Consider the following 26,112-nt stretch of genomic DNA (forward strand, 5'->3'; position numbering starts at 1 on the left):
CGTTTTTTCCTTCTTTCCTCCTCCCCTTCCACATGTTCTTCCATTCTTAACCTCTTTCCTATCTTTCAGTTATTTGTTCCATTCTCCTTCTTTGTGTAATGTCTTTACTTTTTTCGTTCTTTTTCTTTTTCCCTTCTATCCCAACTCTCCTTCCTTCATTACTTTTCTTTCTCCCACACTTACAACTTGTCATTATTTTAATACTTCCAGCTCCAGCCCCTCCTTTCATTATTTCCTTTCCTATCTTTTCTCCCTTCTTTCATCCATCCACTTCCACCATTATCTACCTCCACCTTTTCCTCCCCCTCCCTCTTTCCTTACTTCCCTTCTTCTATTATTTCCCTTCCCCTTCCTACTTGTATGTCTTTACGTCCTTTCCTCCTTCACTTTCCCTCCTTCCCTTTGTTCCTTTCCTCCCTCTGTCCTTTCTTTCTTCTTCTCAATAATTTCCTCTCCTCCCTTCCTTCCTCCATATATGCCTCTCCATTTTTCCTCCCTCTCTTCCCTTATTTCTCTCCCACTTCTTTCCTTTCTGACTTCCATTATTTCCCTTCCCCCTTCCTGCCATTATTTCTCTCCATCCTTTCCTCCTTTTCTTTCCCTCATTCCCTTTTTTCCCTTCCTCCCTCCCTTTCTGTCCTTTCCTCCATTTATGTCTCTACATTTTTCCTCCCTCTCTTCCTTTATTTCTCTCCCTTCTTTCATCCCCCTTCCTTCCGTACTTCCATCATTTCCTTTCCTCCCTTCCATTATTTCTCTCCATCCTTTCCTCCTTTACTTTCCCTCATTCCTTTTCTTCCCTTCTTTCCTCCCTTTCAGTCCTTTCCTCCATTTCTTCCTCCATTTATGTATCTCCATTTTTCCTCCCTCTCCCTTTCTTTCCTCACCCTTCCTTCCATCATTTCCTTTCCCCCTTCCTGCCATCATTTCTCTCCAACCTTTCTTCCTTTACTGTCCCTCATTCCCTTTCTTCCCTTCCTTCCTCCCTTTCTGTCCTTTCCTTCCCTTTACCCTTTTTTGTCCCTTCCTTCTTACAGGGCACCTGTACCCTTTTCCACCTTGGGCTCCTCAGAACATCAGCGGGGCCCTAGGGTTGCATGCTAGCACAGCCCCCACACTTCTATCAGGACTCCACTCATTATTCTGGCTTCTGCTGTGGAATGTTAGCAGCAGAGGAAAGTTCTGTCCAGAGATTCGGCCTCCAAAGTGATGTCTCATTTATTAGAGAAGTCTCCTGAGAAAATGGATCATGTCTACAGCGCTGGAAATACAAGATGAAGATACAAGATAGGAGATTATCCTCCAAGGAAACGACTGTATGTATCTACAGATGTAGCCCCAATACCTCCCCGTATCTCTGTGTCCGGACTGTCTGGCCTTGTATCTGGGCCCAGATTGGGACCAGTGAGGAGGGTACAAAAAACTGATCAGAAGTGGATAAAACTTAACAATGATGAGACTTGGATACAATCTGATTACAATGTTTCCACTTGTTCCACACTGCACTCAACGCAGAACAATCCCAGAGAAGCCGATACAATGTATCAGTCACAGGGCTCCTTTATTAGGCGCTTTCCTTCAGGTTTGCGCAAAGAAGAACATGGTGGCACAGATCTGCCACCAAACGCTCATTAATCCTTAGCAATCATAAAATGAAGCCGCTGTAAGTAATCACTGCTCCATCCCATCTGGGAAATTACAGATCTACGATAAAAACGTAACATTTCCTACCAAAAAAAGGAGCAAACAAGAGCAAGGACGTAGAACCAAAGTCTGATCTGGTCAAAAGTCAGTTCTGTCATTCTTGCCAACTCCCCAGACATGTCTGTGAGGTTCCTGGATAAAGCGGAAACCTACCAAACTTCTGGTAGAGTTTCCAAATTCTCTGGGCGCCACAAAAGTCTTGTAGAAAGCAGCGCTCAACCGTGACACCTAAAGGTCTATCAAGGAGTTCTTGGAATTCTTTAAGGTTGGTACATGAGCGTTCTGGACACCAAACCACTGAACAAGAAATGTAAAGTGCTGCGGAATATGTCGGCGCTATAGAAATAAAATTTATTATTATTATTATTATTATTATTAACATGGAAAAAAACCCGAATTTCTCGAAGTATGTGTAAAAGTTTGATTGAGTTTGCCAAAGTTGAATTCAGCAGCAGCTCTCTAAAGTGGAGCAGCTTACATGAGAGCCATGGTGGCCACGTCGGGCAATCACCTATCTACACCCTGCAGTCTTTCTGCCTTAGGGTTCTATTTTCCTGCACAATCTCCTACTTGTGGTTCTTGTGGAATCAGAGCTGGTCCCAGTGGATGCTTTCAGTTCCTTCAAGTATCCGTGAGCCGTTCACATCGCTTATTATTTCCACTCATGCCAGTATATTTTCCACTTCGGTTTTAGATTTTTAGGGAAAAAAAAGGACAATGGAGGAAGAAGGCGACAGGTCACAGAACAAGAGGGGAAATCCGCTGCTCTCCGCATAGATTTGGGGGAATGTATGAACCTCCCTGCATCTCGCCAATCTCCAGCCTCTGAGCCTGGAACACACAATCTCCTAAGAGCTTCGCCTCTTCAGTCCCCGAGAAGGAAGTTACAGTCATTTTTCAGCTGCTTAAATGCCAAGTCTGAAATGCACTGACTCACATACGGCATGCACTTTCCTGGCTCATTGTCGTCTTCTTAGGAGCCATTTCCTTGCCAGGCACAGACCAGGTTCCTTTTTTTTCCGCCTGAAACCATATTAGATCTTTTGACCTTTTCTACATGAGGTCATAGAATATTGTTCCAGACCTTCAGTAGAAAAATACTTGACTCTAAGTCCTGCGCTGTGAACGTCTGCGCCCTCAGGAACTCGGCACAGAATCCAGAATGGAATCACTTCTAATTCAAGAGTAAAAAAAACTTCCTGATAATTAAATCTTCATTAGTTTTCTCGGCATCACAAGACACGTTCTGGGGTAATAAGGCGAATGACTGTGTTCTGTATGAGGAAAGTGCCAGGCGAGGCTCTGACAGCCTCATTACAGCCTCCGGGATTTATGTGGAAAGGCTACAAACCTATCACGTCACACAGATATTCTTTTATATTAGTCGCTTATTTCCTAAATGCAAAGATAAGAAGATTTCTAAACAGTTGGCGCCATAAATGTTCTGCAATTTTGCTGCCGCAGAGTATCTGCAAGTCCTTTCTCTAACAAATGTTACAGATCCGTCAGATTCCCTGATGACTTACTCTGTTCTCTCCCTCATGGGGACAGGGGCATTACATAGATCTGCAATGGGGATGCAGAAAGTATCTAAAGTCATATGGAGGGCAGAGAAAGAAAGCTGTAGACAAGGAACAAGGAAAACGAAAAGGAAATGAAGTGCAGGCTAGAAGCTGGGCAGATACAGTTGTGCTTAAAAATTCCCCGGCAGAATTTTTCCTTTCTTGGCCTTTTTTCAGAGAATATTATTGATAACACCAAACCTTTTCCTCCAGTCATGGTTGGTGGTTGGGTGAAGCCATTTGTTGTCAAACTATTGTATTTTCTCTTTTTAAATCATAATGACAACCCAAAACATCCAAATGACCCTGATCAAAAGTTCACATTCCCCATTTCTTAATACCGTGTACTGCCCCCTCTAACATCAATGACAGCTTGAAGTCTTTTGTGGTAGTTGTGGATGAGGTTCTTTATTTTCTCAGATGGTAAAGCTGCCCACTCCTCTTGGCAAAAAGCCACCACTTCCTGTAAATTCCTGGGCTGTCTAGCATGAACTGCGCTCTTGAGATCTCCCCAGAGTGGCTCAATGACATTGAGGTCAGGAGACTGAGATGGCCACTCCAGAACCTTCACTTTGTTATGCTGTAGCCAATGACAGGTCGACTTGGCCTTGTGTTTTGGATCGTTGTCATGTTGGAACCACCAAGTACGTCCCATGCTCAGCTTCCAGGCTGATGATTTCAAATTTGCCTCTAGGATTTGCTGATAACGTGCTGCATTCATCTTTCCTTTAACTTTGACCAAGTTTCCTGTGCCTTTGTAGCTCACACATCCCTAAAACATCAGCGATCCACCTCTGTGCTTCTTGGTAGGAATGGTGTTCCTTTCATCATAGGCCTTGTTGACCTCTCTCCAAATGTAATGATTATGGCTGTGGCCAAGGAGTTCAATTTTGTTCTTATCACTCCAAATTACCCTGTTCCAGAAATTTTGAGGCTTGTCTCTGTGCTGTTTTGCGTATTGTACGCGAGATACTTTGTGGCATTTGTGCAGTAATGACTTTCTTCTGGCAACTCGACCATGCAGATAATTTTTCTTCAATTGACTCCTTATTATGCATCTTTAAACAGCCGCACGCTAGTTTTCAGAGAGTCCAGTATTTCAGCTGATGTTATTTGTGGGTTTTTCTTTGCATCCCGAACAATTTTCCTGGCAGTTGTGGATGAAATACTTGTTGGTCTACCTGACCGTGGTTTTGTTTTTGCAGAGCCCCTTATTTTCCATTTGTTAATCACAGTGTGAACGCTGCTGACTGGCATTATCAATTCCTTGGATGTCTTTTTGTATCCCTTTCCTGTTTTATACAGTTCAACTACCTTTTCCCGTAGATCCGTTGACAATTTTTTTTGCTTTCCCCATGACTCACAATCCAGAAATGTCAGTGGCTGGATGAAAGATGCAAGAGTCTGTCCGGATCCCAGAAACTCACTCAGCTTTTATGCACACACTGATTACAAGCAAACAGGTCACAGGTGAGGATGTTACCTTTAGTAGCCATTCACACCCATTTGTGTCAACTTCTGTGCATGTTATCAGGCCAAAATCACCAGGGTATGTAAACTTTTGATCAGGGTCATTTGGATGTTTTGGGTTGTCATTATGATTTAAAAAGAGAAAACACAGCAGTCTGACAATAAATGGCTTCACCCAACCACTGACCATGATTCGAGAAAAGGTTTGGTGTTATCATTCATATTCTCTGAAAAGGCCAAGAAAGCAAAAATTCTGCCGGGGTGTGTAAACTTTTGAGCACAACTGTATATGAAAATTAAGGCCGTAGCACCCAGGATACAGGGAGAGATACATGCAGGCTTGGACTGGCCCACTGGAGAATTCTCGGGTGGGCCCCTGTGCAGAAGTGGTCACCACCCTCGTATATGAGCAGTACATGGCACTATACACTTCATTCACAAAGGCGAAATCTTATTAAACAATCTTCCCATTACATTGCTGTAGAAATTTGTGAAAGAGGATAAAGTCATATTTCCATGTAGCTGCGAAGTGGGGCCCTGCAGTTGGTTACTGGTGGACCCTTGGTGGTATCCCAGTCCGAAACGGGATACATGGATCGCATATCTAGCATATATTATTTACTTATTTATTTTAATCACTTATATAGCGCCATTAACCCCACAGCGCTTTACAGACATCAGCATCACTGTCCCCATTGGGCTCACAATCTCCATTCCCTATCAGTACATCAATGGAAACATTACTGAGAAAACCACACACTTAATAAGCACAGGATTCTAGGAGATTTCAGCTGTGAAGTCAATAATGAGTGCAGCTCTGGAGTATAACCCAGGATGTAACTCAGGATCAGTAATGTAATGTATGTACACAGTGACTGCACCAGCAGAATAGTGAGTGCAGCTCTGGAGTATAATACAGGATGTAACTCAGGATCAGTAATGTAATGTATGTACACAGTGACTGCACCAGCAGAATAGTGAGTGCAGCTCTGGGGTATAATATAGGATGTAACTCAGGATCAGGAATGTAATGTACGCACACAGTGACTGCACCAGCAGAATAGTGAGCGCAGCTCTGGAGTATAATACAGGATGTAACTCAGGATCAGTAATGTAATGTATGTACACAGTGACTGCACCAGCAGAATAGTGAGCGCAGCTCTGGGGTATAATACAGGATGTAACTCAGGATCAGTAATCTAATGTACACAGTGACTGCACCAGCAGAATAGTGAGTGCAGCTCTGAGGTATAATACAGGATGTAACTCAGGATCAGTAATGTATGTACACAGTGACTGCACCAGCAGAATAGTGAGTGCAGCTCTGGGGTATAATACAGGATGTAACTCAGGATCAGTAATGTAATGTATGTACACAGTGACTGCACCAGCAGAATAGTGAGTGCAGCTCTGGGGTATAATACAAGAGGTAACTCAGGATCAGTAATGTATGTTCACAATGACTGCACCAGCAGAATAGTGAGTGCAGCTCTGGGGTATAATACAGGATGTAACGCAGGATCAGTAATGTAATGTATGTACACAGTGACTGCACCAGCAGAATAGTGAGCGCAGCTCTGGGGTATAATACAGGAGGTAAGTCAGGATCAGTAATGTAATGTATGTACACAGTGACTGCACCAGCAGAATAGTGAGTGCAGCTCTGGACACACCCAGGAAGAGGAGGAGCGTCACAGCTGAGCGTCTGCAGGCTGGTAATGTAATGTATGTACATTTAACTTTTTGACAGTTAGAGTGATCAATGAGTGGAACAGGCTGCCACGAGAAGTGGTGAGTTCTCCTTCAATGGAAGTCTTCAAACAGAGGCTGGACAGACATCTGACTGGGATGATTTAGCGAATCCTGCTTTGAGCAGGGGGTTGGACCAGATGGCCCAGGAGGTCCCTTCCAACTCTACGATTCTATGATTCTATGATTCTACACAGTGACTGCACCAGCAGAATAGTGAGTGCAGCTCTGGGGTACAATACAGGATGTAACTCAGGATCAGTAATGTAATGTATGTACACAGTGACTGCACCAGCAGAATAGTGAGTGCAGCTCTGGGGTATAATACAGGAGGTAACTCAGGATCAGTAATGTAATGTATGTACACAGTGACTGCACCAGCAGAATAGTGAGTGCAGCTCTGGACACACCCAGGAAGAGGAGGAGCGTCACAGCTGAGCGTCTGCAGGCTGGGATTTTGCTAAGCTCCTGGGAAGGGAGGTTTTTTTTTCCTGCAAGGACTTTCCATCTGCCCCCTTCCCAGGAAAGAGGACTCTACCTTGGACTGAGCGCCGGGGCTGTGCCCCTGCCTCCCACCCCCCGGCAAGCCAGCTGGGGGTGGGGGGCCTCATCCACCACCAGGAGGCCCAAGGCACAGCCAGCCAGTCCCAGGGATGGGGAAAAAGCGGACACCAGGGGGCCGCAAGGCTCCAGGGTCCGGGACCCCTGAAGTGAAGGCTGTGGCGGGCCCTTCCCCCGGAGGTGCAGCAGCCGGCAGAGGTGAGGCGGGGCCCCCCCTTAACATCTGGGGCTCCAAGGCTGCGGGAGAGTTGGCTACCACCTACGCCTCCCGCATCCATGCCCACCTCTCCGAATATGAGGAGGCCGGGAAGCAGCTGAGGAGACTTCGGGGGGAGTTGGAGGGAGCCAGGATAATATCTAAAAACAGGCTCCGTACCTCAAAGAAAGCGGAGGTCGCCGCCACAGTCCAGCGGCTGGAAGAGGAGATTCGGGCCCTGGAGGGCCGGCGAAGTGTCATCATGGCTGGCAGCGGCCCCTTCCAGGAGAAGCTGCGGAACGAGGACCGGTTCAGGGCCATGGCCGGCGGGTCTCCTGGGGGGTCAGGAGGCCCCACCCAGGTGGAGGAAAGTGAGGAGAAGGAAGAGCAAGATGGCGCCCACGCTACACCCGGGCCGCCTCCACCTGAAGACCTGACGGACACCAGCAGGAGTCAGGTAACATGCAGCGGGATAGCCCCTGAGCAATTGGCCCTCCCGCTGGACTCCAGTAACGCGGAGGAAAGCAGGAGCGAGGGGGAGGATGGAGGGAGTGGGAGTAATACCGAGGGGGGCTGCCTCATCCTCAGGCAAGTGCGGCAGATGGAATCCCCAGCACGGTTTGGCACGCTGTTGTTTGGGGATGAAGTCTGCCCGGAGGATGAGGCAACCGGGAAGAGGAGAAACAGGAGGCGCAGGCGTAAGGACTCTGAAGGCGTGGAGGAACAACTGGTTTTTGCTCCTCTTCCCGGGGCCCCTCTGTCCCGCTGTGTGGAACCCGCTACCCACCCCGGCTCGGGCCCTGTGGTGGGTCCGCAGCGAGGGAGCGGGGAGAGAGATGACTGTTGTGACCTGACTGTCGCATCTGGTGACAGTTCAGACCAGGGCAGCGACATGGAGGTCGGTGCTGGTTGTGGTGTTGGTGGTGGTGTCCAGGCTCAGCCCTCAGTGGCAGGGGGGGCTGGCCTGGCACCAGGTAAAGTTGGTACAGCCAGGGCCGCACCTCCGGCGGCGGGTGCTGGGGCTTCTGGGCCCCCCACGTACGGATCCGCTAAGTCTGGATCGCTAGTGGGGGTCCAGAAGTCTAGGAAGGGCGAGCAAAAAATCAAACAACAACTGAAGCGGTGCAGGGAGCTGGTCGCTCCCATGGCGGCGCCCGTGGTAAGAGCGGGGTCTCCGGCACGTCGACCCAAAAGGGGGTCCGTGCGGGGGGCTCCGCCGCCACTGGGCGACGAGGGGGAGTGGCCGGCCCTGCCTGTGGCAAGTGTTGGGCACAGAGTGGCGGCGGTGGTCTGCGAGGGGGCGGGGCCTCCCCGAGTGTTGCCCGGCCTGCAAAGGCTGTGGCATGCAGGGGGGGCGTGTCCTCCTCGGCCGCTGTCCCGCTCGCTATGTCCGCGTCACCTGGGGGGGCGTGGCCTCGCAAGGGGTCACTGCTCTGCCCGTGGTGGCCGTGACTGGCGGGGGGGGCGTGGCCACGGCAGGCCCGCTGCCCTCTGTCCCACCCACCCTCCCAAGCGGTGCAAGTAAGCTGCCCCCAAAAGCTGGCGGGGGGTTGTCGGGGTCCCCAGCCCACCTACCTTCATCTGAGGGTGCGGGGACTCTGGTGCCCTCTGGCAAGCCAGCAGAGGGAGTGAAGAAGGATGCAGGGCAGGGAGCTGTGCCAGAGGCCGTCCCTGCCCAGAGCAAGGAAATCAAAAGAAACTCTGAAAAAGAAAAAAAAATGGTGCTGGAGAAACCAAGAGCTGCTGCTGCTCCCAGGCACAGCCAGGGAAATGTGCAGTATGTCATCAGCGCTGAGGCACTTAAAGGGGCAGCAGCACTCTTGGCCAGTAAGGGCAATCATGGAGCACCTGGCCAGCTAGGGCCCCCAGCAGGTGGGAGGGAAAATTGCGGCAAAGGAACTGTTAATGCTGATGTAAATAAAAATGTAAATATAAATAAAATTGGTGCTGAGGAGTATGAGGAGTGCGTGAGTGAATGTGAGAGCGGGGTGACTGATATTTTTGAGGAGTTGTTTGTGGACGTGAATGGGGATGTGAGTGACATGGATGAGGGAGTGAATGTGGCTGAAAGTGCTGGAGTGAATGCTGGGGTGAGTGGGAATAATAGAGTGAATGGGAGAGTGAGTGGGAGGACGAATGGAGGTGCAGGCACAAGTGGTGGTAGTGGTGGGAGGGCTGGCCCATCTGCCCCCCCGGCCACGAGACCCCAACGTAACTATGCGGGGGCCGCGGCTGGGGGTCAGGGTGGTCCTGGGGGGGTCTCCTCGCCTCCGGGCTCCAGGGACGGCGCTTTGCACCACCGTTTCCTGGAGGCCCTTAAAAGGGGAGAAAGGTCGGTAACAGTAGAGGGGAGGACAGTGGACCTGTCTTTCTGGATAGAGAGACACGGCCTTGCTGCCTTCCAAAATCAAAGGGAGGGAGGGACTGTTTGGTCTCTCCCCACAGCCGGGCAGGGGCCGCCAAGAAGGAATGTGGTCCGTCTTAGGTGGGGGGGCAATGAAACCTCTCCACCCAGGAGCAAGGTGGTGGAGCTCCTCCTTAAGATGGGCTTCGGGGCGAATGACATCTTTGCCCTGATACATCCTTCGGCGTCCCGCTTCTTTGATGTCAGTTTCGTGCGGCCAGAGGGGCTTGAGCTCTTCTGGTCGAACTACGAGCTGGTGCGAGAAGAGCCCGGATGGCGAGACTTCGTTGCGCAAGCGGTGTCTCGCCAAAATGCCGTCAAGCGAGTGACCGTGGTGACTTGTAACGAATCGCTCGCAGGCGTGGACATAATGACGTGGCTTTCTCGTTACGGGGAAGTCACCGAGGTCCCAAAAAAGAACAGGGACGAATTTGGCATCTGGTCGGGGGGCTGGACCTTCATGGTAAAGCTGAAGGTTTCCGGCGGCACGGTCACCCACATCCCTTCCTCGGCGTTCTTGGGGAGGGACAGGATCCTGGTCTTCTACCAGGAGCAACCGTAGGTCTGCCACAAGTGCGGCGACCCCACCCACTTCAGCGCCAGCTGCAAGGTGCAGAAGTGTGCGTTGTGTGGTGGGGTAGGCCACCTGGCCGCCTTGTGCAAAGACATTCGGTGCCACCTGTGTGGTGACCTAGGTCACCCGCTCAGCCGCTGCCCTCGCTCTTTCTCCAATACCGCTGCAGGCCCGGTGGAGGGAGACCGCGAGGGGGCAACCTCTGGCGGTGCTTCTGCCGTGGCAGGTGGTGGCGGAGGGGGAAGGGCTGAGGGGCCGGTGAGGAAGGGCAATGCTAAGGCAAGGGGCCCCGCTTATGAGCGGAGGCAAGAAAAACGCCATGGAGGCAAGGGGCAGGTGGAGCCTCGGGAAACTGGGGTGATGCCTGCCCCTCCCTCTAGGCCCGTGGCAAAAGCCTCTGAGGCCCTGGGGGAGAGTGCGGTGAGTGAGGAGATCAGGAGGATGGAGAGAGAGGAGAAAGCGGCTGACTCAGACGACTCCTCTCGTTATGAAAGTGTCGACGAGGATGTCAGGGGGCAGCCTACAGCATCAGGTGGCAAAAACAAGCGTGCCAACCGTAAATCGGGAGGGAAGAGGGCTGACAAGTCTTCAAAGTCCCCCCCGCCCCCGACCACAAGAGTGCATACGGAAGGACCCGCTGACCCCCCTCTGATCAGACTCTCCAACCGGTTTAGCGCCCTCGGAGGTTCAGATGATGATCCGCAAGACGAGGGTGCTGGGCCGGGGGTAACATCGGAGGGTCCTTCGGGGGATGGTGGAGTCCGTCCCTCAGGGGGCACTGTTCCTCCTGAGGGGGGGACAGGCTTGGAACCCGGGGGCGAGGACACTGGGGGGGGAGGGATGGACACGTCGGGGGCTTCCCTAAAAAGGAAGGTGTCTGACCCCTCCCCAGGAGGAGGTGATAGCGGGGCAGGGAAGAAACTGGCCATCCAAATCGATCACCCATGATGGCTGAACTCGCCCCGTTGACGCTGGCGTCCATTAATGTCGCCAGCATTAAGTCAGATGCGGCTCGCTTCACGGCCTTTGATTTTTTCTCCCGGATTGAGGCAGAAATTTTATTTTTGCAAGAGACCAGACTAACGGACATGGGGGCCATCTTTAAAGCACGGAGGGAGTGGAGGTGCGGGCCCTCATACTGGTCTCTTGCGGCTGAGCCGTATAGCGGGGTGGCAGTCCTTTTTTAGACTGCAGATGTTGAATGCCGACGGGTTACTGAGTTGGAAATGGGGAGGTGCCTGATCCTAGATGTCTTCATGAGGGGACAAGAGCTCCGGCTCATTAATATCTACGGCCCACAGTCCAAGTGGGACCGTAAATGTCTCTTCCTGAGGATCAAGCCCTTTCTTTTTACGAGCCGACAGGTGGTCTTCGGTGGGGACTTCAACACCGTTACGAGGTCCCGTGACCGGGGGGGTCCCGGAGACCGCCTGGCTTATGACAGCGTCGCGCTTAATAGCATAGCTAGTGAAGCTCGCCTGGTGGATGTCCACATCCGGCACACCCCAGGCCACGGGGGTTTCACCTACCATAGGGGTAGCAGTAGGTCTAGAATAGACAGGTTTTTTTTGAAGGAGGACGCCATCTTTTCTGCTGTGTCCGCCGTTGAGGTGGAGTTCTCCGACCACTGTTTAATTTTCTTTTCTCTGAATGTTGCAGAGACTCCTCGGATGGGAAGAGGGCTGTGGAAGCTCAATTCGTCCCTGCTGGAAGAAGCGGAGGTGAGACAATCCTTCGAGGATTTTCTTCAGAGCCAGGTACCGCTGTTGGATCTCTGTAGTAGTAAGTCAGAGTGGTGGGAGATCTTCAAAAAGCGGGTGGCGGGGTTCTTCCGTCAGCTCTCGAACCTCAGAAGTCTGAACAGGCACCGCTTGTATCAGGCTCTGGGGAGGAAACTCGAGCAGCTTGTCTCGACTGGAGGTGACCGTGAGGAAATCTCCAGAGTGAAATCTTTGCTCAAGAGGTGCCAGTATGATAGACACACATCTTTAGTTTTTGAGAGGGACTTCGGGAAATACCGCTCGCCCGACCCTTACAGAAACTGTAAGATGTCAGTGAATTGTAAGATGGTGACAGGACTGATTGACAGTACTGGGTCCCTGAACAGATCCAAATCAGGGATCCTGGAGGTGGTCAGATCCTTCTACTCGCGCCTCTTGGAAAAGAAGGATCTGGATCGGGATAGGATGTCGGCTTTCCTGGCTGAAACCGTCCCTGAGCCAGGGGGTGATCCCTCTCTTGGTGTTTTGGCAGAAGAAATTAGGGAGGAGGAAGTGAGACTGGCCATTGATGGGCTTCGGCCCAAGAAATCGCCAGGTCCGGATGGCTTAACATCCGAGTTTTATAAGACTTTTAGGGGCTCCTTGGTGCCACTCTTGACAGGGGTCTTTAATGAGTGTCTATCCTCGGGCACTCTTCCCGACTCAATGAGGAAGTCAGCCCTAATTATTCTGTCAAAGGGTAAAGACCCGTCCCGTATCGAGAATTGGCGTCCCATAGCGCTTCTCGATACGGACCGGAAGGTTCTGGCCAAAGTGCTGTTTAATCGGCTGGTGAAGTTTGCACCCCAGCTCCTTTCGGGGGCCCAGCATTGCTCTGTTCCAGGCCGCAGTACTTTTAGTGCTGTGCTCGGTGTCCGGGAGGCAGTGGAGCAGGGTAGGGCAGGCCACTGGAAGGGGTACTTGCTGTCGTTAGACCAAGCGAAAGCCTTTGACCGGGTCAACCATGAGTACCTCTGGTCCGTCCTTTTGAGGTATGGTCTGCCTGGGAGGTTTGTAAAATGGTTAGAGATCTTGTACCAAGGGGCTGAGACTTTTCCGCTGGTGAACGGTTGGTCAGGTCGCCCTTTTGAGGTGGGTTCTGGGGTCCGTCAGGGCTGTCCGCTGAGCCCGCTTTTATACGTGTTCGCGATCGATCCCTTCCTAAGGAGGGTAGATCGTGGGCCGTTGGCGGGAGTCGGGATGGACCAGGCGGGCTCTGGGTCCTCTCTGAGGGTGGTGGCGTACGCCGATGATGTTTCCCTTTTCGTGTCCTCGAGGGGGGAGGCGGATTGGGTCATGTCAGAGGTAGTGCGCTACTCGGAGGCATCCGGGTCCATGATCAACCGGGATAAGTGTGAAAGTCTCTGGCTGGGAGGGGGAGATCCTAGTTTTGATCTCCCGGACACCCTTCCAGGGCCCCAGGCCACCGCCAAAATTCTAGGCATCGAATTTGGCCCCGGGGACTATCCCCAGCAAAATTGGGAGGGCAGACTTAAGATCGCCGCCCAAAAGGTGGACCAATGGAAGGGTTGGTCTTTGTCCCTAAGGGAAAGGGTTGCCCTGGCTAAAGGCTTTCTGCTTCCCTTGTTAATTTACCTAGGCAGCGTGTGCATCTTGCCAGAACCTCTCTGGACACGGGTCTATAGCCTGTTCTTCCAGCTGTTATGGGGGAATAGGCTCAACCTAATCAAGAGAGAGGTCACATACCGCACGAGGAGACTAGGTGGGTTGGGTATGGTCAACCCGGTAGTGTTCTTAGTGAACACCTTTCTTAAAGCCAACATTTCCAACCTCTGGCTAGAGAGGGCTCCTCCGTGGGTAGTCTCCTGCAAGGGTTGGCTTCGGCCCTTCTTCCAGGAATGGGAGACAGGAGGGCAAGTGAAGGACCTCCGCACACCTCATGGGCATCTCCCGGCTTATGCTACCCCGGTTCTGAAGGTGATCCGCCGGTGGGGTCTGGGAATGTGGGAAATCAGGACCATGTCGCGGCAATGCCTTGACAGGAGGGTTCTGTTGACCCATTTCCAGAAGCCCCTGGCCCTTAAGGATTGCCCAGGCTGGGATCTGGAGGTGGGGCTCGGGCTTTTAAATTCTAAGCGGATCCCCACGAAGTTTTGGGACTTGACCTGGCGCTGCTTCCACGGGAGGCTGTATGTAAAGGATAACCTGAAGTGCAGGAAATCCGATGATCGGGGTTGTCCCCGTGAGGAGTGTGGCGACGTGCTGGAAAGCATGGAGCACTTCCTGCTTCAGTGTCCCTTTAATACAGAGGTTTACAACAGGGTGGGGGCTTCCATACGTTGGCCGCGGCTGGCGTCCCTCTCCTATGCCGAGTGGGCCTATGGAGCGTTCAGAACTCTGGGTGGCCGAGACCGGGGCACTTTATTCCTAGTTAGTGTAGTGGTTAGGTTCTACATTTGGAATGCACGGTGCTTAGTTTCGACGCGGCAGAAAGCCCTCCCAAGGGAAGAGGTGGTTAGTAACATCCTGGGTGACCTGGTGAAGGTGCGTTCTTTGGAGTTCGAAAGGTTGGGTGTGAGGAGGGCCTCTTGGCTTTGGAGGGGCCTTTCCTTTTAAAAACGCACTCTAGGGAGAGCTAGATTTTGTGTGAATGTGGGTAGGGACAGCATAAGGTGGTGTGGGTGGTGAGGGACAGAAGTAGGGGCAGATAGGGACAGGAAGGGACAGGCACTGAGGGACAGATAGATAGTTAGTTATGATAAGGTAGGTAGAGTAGGGGCAGGTAAGGACAGATAGGGACAGTTTCTTTAGGGACAGAAGTAGGGACAGTCTTAGTCGTTGAGGGACAGGGTGAATGTGTTAGTGAGGGATGGGGCCTCTAGAACTTCTTTTTCCTGGTGGTGGGCTATTGCATGGCACATCTAGATTTTTGTTTTGAGATAGAGAAATAATGGATATTGGGCTTGCAGGCACTGAACTTGGGCCTGTAAGTAAAGGTTTGTGGTGTGGTAATATTCGGTAAAGCAAATGATGTAATGACATTGCATTGTAATATTGTATTGTAATATGTATTGTAGTATATGTATTGTAGTATGTGTTGTTATTCTTTTCCGTAGTCAGAGGTGCATGGGGGGCGTAGTGAGGTTGGGAGGGGGGTGAATGGGGGGGTGAGAGCGGGAAAAAAAAGTAAAAGGACCCTAAACCAAGGGGAAAGTGGCGAATGGATATACCATATACCATGGACCATGGAAATTATGGAAAATGGACCATTTTTGAGCACATCGGGGGCAAATGGGTGAGGGTTTTGCTTATGGGCATAAACTTTCGTGCTCATCAGGCCTAGACGTGATAAGGCCATGGACATTTATGGATCTGTGGTGTGGGTGGTGGGAAAAATAATAATAAAAAAAAAATATATATGTATGTATAGAGGTGTTAAGCTTGTGTAGGTAATTTTGCCAAAAAATAATTGGCTAGGTTTATTTAAGGCAGCATGGGCCAATAATATTATTTTTGTTTTCCTGTATATAGGTATGGGTGGAAGTGTGAATGGGGAGTGAAAGAGAGTGAATGGGGGTGAAAGATTAAAAACTGTTTTTCATTATTTTATGGGAAAAGTTTTCTGTTGGAAAGTTCCTGCTGGGGGTCCCCTAAGCTGGAAAGCTTGGGGGCTATAACAAGTTGCGGTTTTGCACAAGCTTCTGTATGTCCTAAGTGTATGATTAATGTGTGTATTTTGGTTTATGTTTTCTTTTCTGGAATGTTGTGTTGTATTGTTTTTGATATTTTAGAATAAAAGAGATACAGGATGTAACTCAGGATCAGTAATGCATTTATCACATTATTAGACAGGATCCAATCTTACCAATATAACATTATAAATGGGATAAATCTTCCACTAATCTCAGAGGTGACATGAGTAAGCCCCTGTCCTGCGCTGATGTTTGGGGTCTGCACCTCCAGTCCTCCCAGTGTGACATATGCCCTGTATAGTGGACAGTCCTGTCCGGTGACCGCTGCCCCTGTTCAGTGCTCCCTGTGACCCGCACATGTTGGAGGAAGCCGTCTGCTAATTGCCGCAGTCTGGCTGCTAATTGTGATTGAAGGCTCCGTCCTCTCCCTGCCCCGGGTCATAGGAGACTCTGCACACACTGCGGCTCCCTGTCAGTCTCACTTTACAGGCTTCTCTACCTCCCTGGATGAAGTCGACCAGGAAACAATCTGGAATATATAGAACTAGACGGGGACATTAGGGAAACTCTACCCGACCTGCTGCCAAATTGCCCTGAAAACTCCCATCATCCGAAATGTTCACTAATCCTCCAAATCTGTGTCTTCCTATAGGAACTGTGAACGCAAAGTGCATTAACGAGGTTTTCTGGAGGGTGAAATGATTTTACCTATGGCTCAGAATGGGTTAAAGAAATAATATGACCCCTCGGCCATTAATCTTATTCAGACGCTGCTGGCGATTGCCTGCAGCGGTCACTTGTCCCTGTGCTGCTAGACCAGCGCTATATCGGGGAGAGGTGTAGGACTTTTTCATCATTTATTTTTAACCGTTTTGAAAAAAAAACATGGACTTGGTCAGACAACCCCTTTAATGAATAACCTGCTGATGCAGAATAGTATTAGCCCCCTCGGCTGCAGACAAGGGGTCCTCCTGCATTACATGAGAGCGTGTCCCGGACCTGTGCACCTGGTGAAGTCCCATTTACTTGTTGCAGGGTGGATTGTTTGTGTCCGCAGACCTCCTGCGGGATTGAGGGCTGCTCTAGGCGGATGGGATTCATGGAGCAGGACCATAGTCTGCCCCTGAGCTTGGTGCATTAAAGGGGTCATCCAGGACTTGCATTTCAGTATGAGATCAATGGGGGTCCGACCTCCGGCATCCCACCACTCACCAGTTATCAGAGCCCAGTGCATCCAGACACCTTTAAGAACAGCAGAGCTCCATATACCGCGCAGTGGCCGCTCTCAGGTACTGCAGCTCAGATCCGCAGCCCCCAAGAAGCCTCATTACTCTGTGTACAGAGCGCATAGTATTCAGCCAAACAAGTTTCTCTGCAGATGTTAAATAATTGTAGCAGAAATTTCTGCACCAAAAATGCTGCATAAAATATGCACTTTTCATACGTTTTTTTGCATTGAATTTTTTCCTTATTCGAGAAAAACGCTGCAAAAACTGTAAGAATTGATGCTACTGAGGACCACTCACACTGTATGCATGGGGGCAAGTGTAGAGAAGCCTTTTCTGCCTCCCCATCATCTCTGGGCGCCATGATACTGCACAAATAAATACTCACAGAACACATGGAAAAGCCGGCATCAAAGGATCAAAGACGGAGCAGAAATATGAGGGATCCGACAATATTCCAGGCATCCCGAGGGCAAGAAAATCTACAGAAAATGAAAGAAAGCGATTGTGACAATGTCTGAGCGAGATCTCAGTGATGGATGTAACAAGGGCTGTGCAGATACTGTGTAATAATCTGAACACGTGGGTGTGATATGGATCTGTAATGTTAATATTTAGGATTACTACGGGGTCTCTAATTTTCCGATATCACTCCTGCATCCATTAATTAGCAGATTTATCCTCTTTCACCATTTCCACTTCATCAGATGTTTTACGTCAGGTCTTTGATACAAAGCTCCAGAATCCTTGTTTTTTCATGCAGAAAAAATATAAAATTCTTTGTGCCTGCAGCCACCACCAGGGGAAGCTCAGACGCTAATTACAAGCAAGTAAATCATGGAACTTAAAGGGCTGTTCGTAAATTCACAATGGGGTCTTATGATATACACACTCACGGTATATATTCATTTCTGCAAATGTAAATTATTTTTAAATCTGGCCCATTTTGCACTTTTCAACTCCCCAAAAAAGGCCCCTTTAGGCTGTATTCACTCGTCTGGTGCCATTGGCAGCATCTTGCTGTAGTTTCAGTAGACCTGGTGGAACATGTGCAGTGTGGTGTCTCTGGGCTGGCTCCCTGCACAGCTTTGCTCTGACATAGAGTGTTATCTACCTTTATAATACTCTGTGCTCCTGTTCAGTATTCTGCCAGACTTTCTATATCCGTACAGCTGACTGTGTGTTTGAACATCATTGTTAGCTGGTTTCTAGCAGAGCTCAACTCCCCTGCACTCCTCCACAAAGGAGCTTGTAATTACTAAACAGGGCAGAGTTGAGCTTTGTTGCCTGCTGCTGACAGATCAATGGTGTAAAACGGCAAAGGCTGCTCTGTTGATGCAGATGGCAGAAGACAATCTTCTGCCATCTGCATCAACAGAGCAGTAAATCGAATCAGTCAGGTAGGCGACTATGCAGGAGCAAAGGATGAATTTTACATTTAGATTAAGTTGATGATAAAGGTGCTAGTCAGTAGCACATAGGAGAGGGAAGGTCTGCAGCATTGAGAGGAACAGCTGGGAAATGTAGTTTTAGCAGAAAAGAATGGCACCTCCCTTTCTGCTATGTGAAGCTGGATACACAGATGAGCAAAAGGAGAAAAAAGACCACAAAGGTACAAGAAGAAACTATACGTTGGACTTAGTCTCTATACTAACAATGAGCATGTATTTACGGTGATTGTGAGAATATCCCTTTAATAATAGCACTGGATACAGTGCGCTCCCCCTAGTGGAAGTTACAAGTTGCCTACATGTCCATACAGTTTATGCAGAAATCTAAGCTTGGACCTGTGCAAATCTGTAATTAATAGGAAATTACACTGAACCATTTATATATAATAGTAAAACAGAAAACAGTCACCGATATTGTTTCCTGACGCATGCAGCAAGTAGAAGAAAAGAAAGTGACTGCTCCATCGTGACCTCTGACTGCAGCAGGAGCATTGCTGCTAGGGGAGATGTGTCCCAGGTGCCGCTGTGTGTGCACAGCTCCGCAGCAGGCATGAAATCCACATTATCATTATCCTTTATGTAGTCAAGGGACAGATCAGTTATCTGCAATTTCTACATTTTTTGTTATATTTCTTATATGCATAATATTTTGCATTCACTTCTTACAGAATTGTGTGCACTTGACATGTAATGCTCCTTGGAGAAGTCATCAGGCTGCGCAGAAGAGCTTGCACTCTAATCAGACCCGTGTGTGTGCAGGAGTGGAGTGGTGGTGGAATTCTGGCGCAGCAGCTCTCAGTGAATGGCGCGCTGTGGAGACAGCAGGAAATGTGTGAGATCCGGATCCCAAGGCCCTAGCTCCAGCTCCCCCCATACCCTATCCCAGACCCAAGACCCTGCTCCGGCTTCCCAGACCCTGCTCAAACACCCAGAACCTGCTCCAGGCCCTCAAACCCTACCCCAGCCCCCAGAACCTGCTCCAGCGTCCCAGAACCTGCTCCAGCCCCCCAAACCCTACCCCAGCCCCCAGAACCTGCTCCGTCCTTCCAAACCCTGCTCCAGCCTCCCAGTCCCTATTCCAGCCCCCAAAGCCTGCCCCAACCACCCATCCCTGGATCCAACTCAGGAGGGAGAGTGAAGCTTTGCATGCAAAGTTGTGTGAGTGAGGCTGGCGGGTACCTGTGTGGTCTGCTGGGGGGGGGGGGTTGTGTGTGGTCCCTGCTCATCAGTCCAGAACTGCTCACTGACCAGGGATGTGTTTACCTCTGCTACGTCTGCTGCAAACTCTGCTGCTCCAGCTGTTCCGCATACACGGGGACACGGCCCAGTTATACAGCAACAATGTATCCAGGATTGTGTTACATTATCTGCAACAATAATACATAGAAGGTGAAGCATTCACTACATACAGTGTATAGAAACAGCTACGTGATAGATAATTACATCATCTCCAGATTTCATGAATTAATTGTACATGTGAAAATAAGAAACTTTGTAATATATCCTATTAGTGAAATCGGCTTCTTTCTCCTTCTGAACTGGTCATTGAGTCTCAAAATTGTCAATTCACAAGTAAAATCTGTCATCAGTGACAGTTGGTGCTTGTAACATTCTATGGAGAACCGTTTTTTTTTTAGAACATCCTTGTCGGCCTCTGTATTTAAAAAGTGTAAATTCCCAGTATTGGAGGGTGATATCACAATGAACGAGCTGCGCTGCCGTAAATGAAACGCCTTTCATGTTACAAAACGGTTCTTTATTGTAACAGCACGTTTCAGAACCGGACGGGTGCATTTCTCAAGGTAGAAAAAAAAATAACTTTAATTTTCTATCTCAGTAATGGGGAAATCTTCCTCACTGAATACAGACTGACAGATCAGTCCAGGAGGAGAAAGAAGCAGATTTCTCTGAGATAAATTACAAAGTTGCTTATTTCCACATTTATTATTTATTTATTAAATACAAACTAAAACAATGATTCCTATGTAACTGAGCAAAGTAAAATACGGAGAGAGTTATATGGAAAAGACGAGTCCAGTAATGGGAAATATCGGCCGATCATCAGAAGAAACCTCCACTGTCATAAGAAGCAAGGAGCAGAGAACAAGGCTGATATCAGAACAATCCATAAAAGACGGGAACCAGGATCTAAGACCCGAGACCGCGGAGTCCGACATGTCTATAGCTTATGATGTATAAATAATCATCATTACTATTATATAATACTGCTATCAGCATTACATGTAGAGAAATCACCGTGTGTAACCAGCAGGCTGGAGAGTAAGAATACATTACTCCAGTCTGCTGTCAGTCAGCCTCGCCCTGTGCCCCCTGCTCTTTGTAAGTCATTCTCCCCCTATACATGTCACATAATATTATTCCAGGGCACCGTGCACCTTACAAGGCGCCAGACCTTCCTACCTCCAGAATCAGGGCGAGCTGTGACCTGTGACCTCCGCCTTCCCTAATCCGGCGGCCTGTCACCCATCACCGCAGACCCGCAGATTACAGGCGCAGGGATTACACTCAATGGGTGATTGTTAGCGCTCACTAGTCATTGCCACACGAAAGGCTCAACCTTAATAATTCTATGTGAGCGTCAATAATTCATGGCCATAATATCAGCAATAATCAGAGTAGTAACAATTATAGGTGCAAGGAGACTGTCTGCCAGAGTTCAGCAGCCTGGAGAAAGGAGGGCGATGGGTCCAGTAATAGGAATAACCCATTGTCTACCTATTATCTTTCTATTATCTATCTATCATCTAACTATTATCTATCTATCTATCATCTATTATCTATCATCTATCTATTATCTATCTATCATCTATCTATTATCTATCATCTATCTATTATCTATTTTCTGTCTATTAAATATTTATCTATTATCTATGTATCTTTATCTATCTATCTATCTATCTATTTTCTGTCTATTAACTATCTATTATCTATCTATTATCTACCTATCTATCTATGTATCTATCTATTATCTATCTATATACCTATCATCTATCTATTATCTATCTATCATCTATCTATTATCTATCTATTATCTATCTTCTATCTATTATCTATCTATCATCTATCTATTATCTATCATCTATCTATTATCTATTTTCTGTCTAATAAATATATATCTATTATCTATGTATCTTTATCTATCTATCTATCTATTATCTATCTATTTTCTGTCTATTAACTATCTATTATCTATCTATTATCTACCTATCTATCTATCTATGTATCTATCTATTATCTATCTATATACCTATCATCTATCTATTATCTATCTATCATCTATTTTCTGTCTATCATCTATCTATTATCTATGTATCTTTATCTATCATCTATCTATTATCCATCTATCTATTATCTATGTATCTATCATCAATCTATCCATTATCAATCTATTATCTATCTATCTATCAGTCCAATCATGGATATGTAGACAGATGCAAGAAAAAAGGAATAAGGAAATGTATCTAGTAATATTACAGAGGTGGTCATCACATGGTATAATGCAGCCATCAATTTACACCTTTTAATTCAGTATTGAAGCGCTTGCTGCGCGAAAAGGCCGTCGTCCACCTGCACGCTCCCCACACGCCTCCCTAACCCCAAATCCTGTACAAAGGCTCTTGTTCACCCGGATGAAATAAAAAGTACTTTGGGATATTTAATCCATCTGGTGAATGCCGCATTATTTTTCTTCAAACATAAGATAGATAGATAATAGATAGATAATAGATTGATAGATACTAGATAAATGACAGAAAACAGAAAGATAATAAATAGATAATAGATATATGATATAGATACATAGTTAATAGATAGATAATAGATAGATAGATTATAGATGGAAAATAGATAGATAATAGATAGATGGTAGATACACAGATGATAGATAGATAGATAGATAGATAGATAGATAGATAGATAGATAGATAGATGAATAGGTAGATGATACATAACAGATTTGGTGAATATATTTACAAGGTGAGGAAAGTCTACAGAAGCGTTTCGGTGCTGACACCTTCATCAGTTTTACACTAAATGGTACAAATAGATTCCGAGACTCCACCCACCTGACCTGTGACGTCATGACTAACAATCCTCCTGTGCTCATTGTCACTGATCATTCTTGTGGTTGCTAATATTATTCATTCAGTGTCAGATAATCATGTAATGTTCAGTTCATCTAATTTCTATGATCCATCAATCAAACCTCTCTAAATTCTCATTTCATGATTAGTACATCAGCCATCTGTTGCAATGTATCGCTGTGAAAAGGAGTGTTAACTCCTACACTGCTGGAGGTCGTTACCCTTTGGTGTAGCTGGGGGCAGCAGTGGGCTCCTCAGTGACGATTATCGAGGTTTTGTTATTTTTCCCTGAGGCAGGTGACAGGAGGACAGCAGAGCAGGGGTTAATCTGAACGGCCTCTCCGGCCCCTGGCTCAGGTTCTGGGAATTGGAACACAGATTTTTCTGTCTGTTGGAGCTGAAAGTTGATCCTGGAATTTCCAGGCGAGATTGAAGGACATGTGTCTGGTAATGAAACATTTCCTCAGCTTCCAGGCCAGGCTGGTAATTTCTGATGGCATTTAGCCTGTGAAAACAAACCCAGAATCCCACCCAGAAAGCTCATCCCCAGTGTGAGCCCAGAAAGATGGGGAGAGAGGACTGCAGATCACAAGAATCCGGGGGCACCTCCGTAAACAGCTCCCCATCACATCCCTGGGGGCACCTTCATAAACAGCTCCCCATAATATCCCTGGGGGCACCTCCAGAAACAGCTCCCCATCATATCCCTGGGGGCACCTTCATAAACAGCTCCCCATAATATCCCTGGGGGCACCTCCAGAAACAGCTCCCCATCATATCCCTGGGGGCACCTCCATAAACAGCTCCCCATCAGATACCTGGGGGCACCTCCATAAACAGCTCACCATCAGATACCTGGGGGCACCTCCATAAACAGCTCCCCATCAGATACCTGGGGGCACCTCCATAAACAGCTCCCCATCATATCCCTGGGGGCACCTCCATAAACAGCTCCCCATCATATCCCTGGGGGCACCTTCATAAACAGCTCCCCATAATATCCCTGGGGGCACCTCCAGAAACAGCTCCCCATCATATCCCTGGGGGCACCTCCATAAACAGCTCCCCATCAGATACCTGGGGGCACCTCCATAAACAGCTCACCATCAGATACCTGGGGGCACCTCCATAAACAGCTCCCCATCAGATACCTGGGGGCACCTCCATAAACAGCTCACCATCAGATACCTGGGGGCACCTCCAGAAACAGCTCCCCATCAGATACCTGGGGGCACCTCCATAAACAGCTCCCCATCACATCCCTGGGGGCACCTCCATAAACAGCTCCCCATCATATCCCTGGGGGCACCTCCATAAACAGCTCCCCATCATATCCCTGGGGGCACCTCCATAAACAGCTCCCCATCATATCCCTGGGGGCACCTCCATAAACAGCTCCCCATCATATCCCTGGGGGCACCTCCATAAACAGCTCCCCATCACATCCCTGGGGGTAACTCCATAAACAGCTCCCCATCATATCCCTGGGGGCACCTCCATAAACAGCTCCCCATCAGATCCCTGGGGGCACCTCCAGAAACAGCTCCCCATCATATCCCTGGGGGCACCTCCATAAACAGCTCCCCATCATATCCCTGGGGGCACCTCCATAAACAGCTCCCCATCATATCCCTGGGGGCACCTCCATAAACAGCTCCCCATCATATCCCTGGGGGCACCTCCATAAACAGCTCCCCATCATATCCCTGGGGGTAACTCCATAAACAGCTCCCCATCATATCCCTGGGGGCACCTCCATAAACAGCTCCCCATCAGATCCCTGGGGGCACCTCCAGAAACAGCTCCCCATCATATCCCTGGGGGCACCTCCATAAACAGCTCCCCATCACATCCCTGGGGGCACCTCCATAAACAGCTCCCCATCAGATCCCTGGGGGCACCTCCATAAACAGCTCCCCATCATATCCCTGGGGGCACCTCCATAAACAGCTCCCCATCACATCCCTGGGGGCACCTCCATAAACAGCTCCCCATCAGATCCCTGGGGGCACCTCCATAAACAGCTCCCCATCATATCCCTGGGGGCACCTCCATAAACAGCTCCCCATCAGATCCCTTGGGGCACCTCCATAAACAGCTCCCCATCATATCCCTGGGGGCACCTCCATAAACAGCTCCCCATCAGATCCCTGGGGGCACCTCCATAAACAGCTCCCCATCATATCCCTGGGGGCACCTCCATAAACAGCTCCCCATCATATCCCTGGGGGCACCTCCAGAAACAGCTCCCCATCATATCCTTGGGGGAACCTCCATAAACAGCTCCCCATCATATCCCTGGGGGCACCTCCAGAAACAGCTCCCCATCATATCCTTGGGGGAACCTCCATAAACAGCTCCCCATCATATCCCTGGGGGCACCTCCATAAACAGCTCCCCATCATATCCCTGGGGGCACCTCCATAAACAGCTCCCCATCATATCCCTGGGGGTAACTCCATAAACAGCTCCCCATCATATCCCTGGGGGCACCTCCATAAACAGCTCCCCATCAGATCCCTGGGGGCACCTCCAGAAACAGCTCCCCATCATATCCCTGGATCCAATCCCCTCACAAAGGATCTGGACCATGTATGAAAAGTGCAAAATAAACCAAGTGTGCACCAAGCCGTCACCCGAATGTAAAAACACTAAGGCTATGTGCACACGGTGCGTATTCTGTGCATGCATTTTCTGTGCAGAATTCACGAAATCCGCAGGTCCTGTTTTTTTGCGGTTTTCTTGCGGTTTTTGTGCGGTTTTCCACTGCGGTTTTCCACCAGCGGATTCCTATAGTGGAGTAGGTGGAAAACTGCAGGAAAACCGCACAAAAGAAGTCACATGCTGCTTTTTTTTCCGCACGAAAACCGCACGGAAAAATCCGCAGCATGTGCACAGCGGTTTTTATTTTTCAAAGTGTTTAATGGTACTGTACATCACCTGCAGTTCTGCTGCAGATCCGCAGCTGCAAAACCGCTGCGGATCCGCGGCAGAATCCGCACCGTGTGCACAGGGCCTAACTCTTATCCAATCACTAATATCATAGGAAAAAGAATCATTCTGAAGGCAAAAATGTGTCATCAAAAAGAGCTAAAACTTTTTACATTTCCTTCATTCTATTCACAGTATCTCATTCTGTTTTATAAATGGTACTGCTACGATACTGCCATTCAACATCCCATAATATATAATAAGAATATAATAATTATAATAAGGATATAACTACTATAATACTGCCCCTATGTACAAGAATATAACTACTATAATACTGCCCCTATGTACAAGAATATAACTACTATAATACTGCTCCTATGTACAAGAATATAACTACTATAATACTGCCCCTAGGTACAAGAATATAACTACTATAATACTGCCCCCTATGTACAAGAATATAACTGCTATAATACTGCCTCCTATGTACAAGAATATAACTGCTATAATACTGCCTCCTATGTACAAGAATATAACTACTATAATACTGCTCCTATGTACAAGAATATAACTACTATAATACTGCCCCTAGGTACAAGAATATAACTACTATAATACTGCCCCCTATGTACAAGAATATAACTACTATAATACTGCTCCTATGTACAAGAATATAACTACTATAATACTGCTCCTATGTACAAGAATATAACTACTATAATACTGATCCTATGTACAAGAATATAACTACTATAATACTGCTCC

General features: G+C 48.3%; 1 long non-coding RNA gene across 2 annotated transcripts in view; it reads right to left on the reverse strand.

Moving 5' to 3' along the window:
• Nucleotides 1–26,112, reverse strand: part of LOC141058700 (uncharacterized) — a 209,870-nt gene that overhangs the window by 37,011 nt on the left and 146,747 nt on the right. The window contains exons 6-8 of one of the 2 annotated variants that reach the window (XR_012222279.1): nucleotides 19,574–19,677; nucleotides 18,977–19,120; nucleotides 17,248–17,341 (exon numbers count right to left, since the gene is read on the reverse strand). This is a non-coding gene — a long non-coding RNA (uncharacterized lncRNA). The remainder of the gene's footprint in view (nucleotides 1–17,247; nucleotides 17,342–18,976; nucleotides 19,121–19,573; nucleotides 19,678–26,112) is intronic. The other variant, XR_012222280.1, reaches the window with a different exon arrangement.

Source organism: Dendrobates tinctorius, unplaced genomic scaffold, assembly GCF_039654945.1.
Source record: "Dendrobates tinctorius isolate UK_male_01 unplaced genomic scaffold, ASM3965494v1 ptg000214l, whole genome shotgun sequence".
In the NCBI taxonomy this organism is placed as follows: domain Eukaryota; kingdom Metazoa; phylum Chordata; class Amphibia; order Anura; family Dendrobatidae; genus Dendrobates; species Dendrobates tinctorius.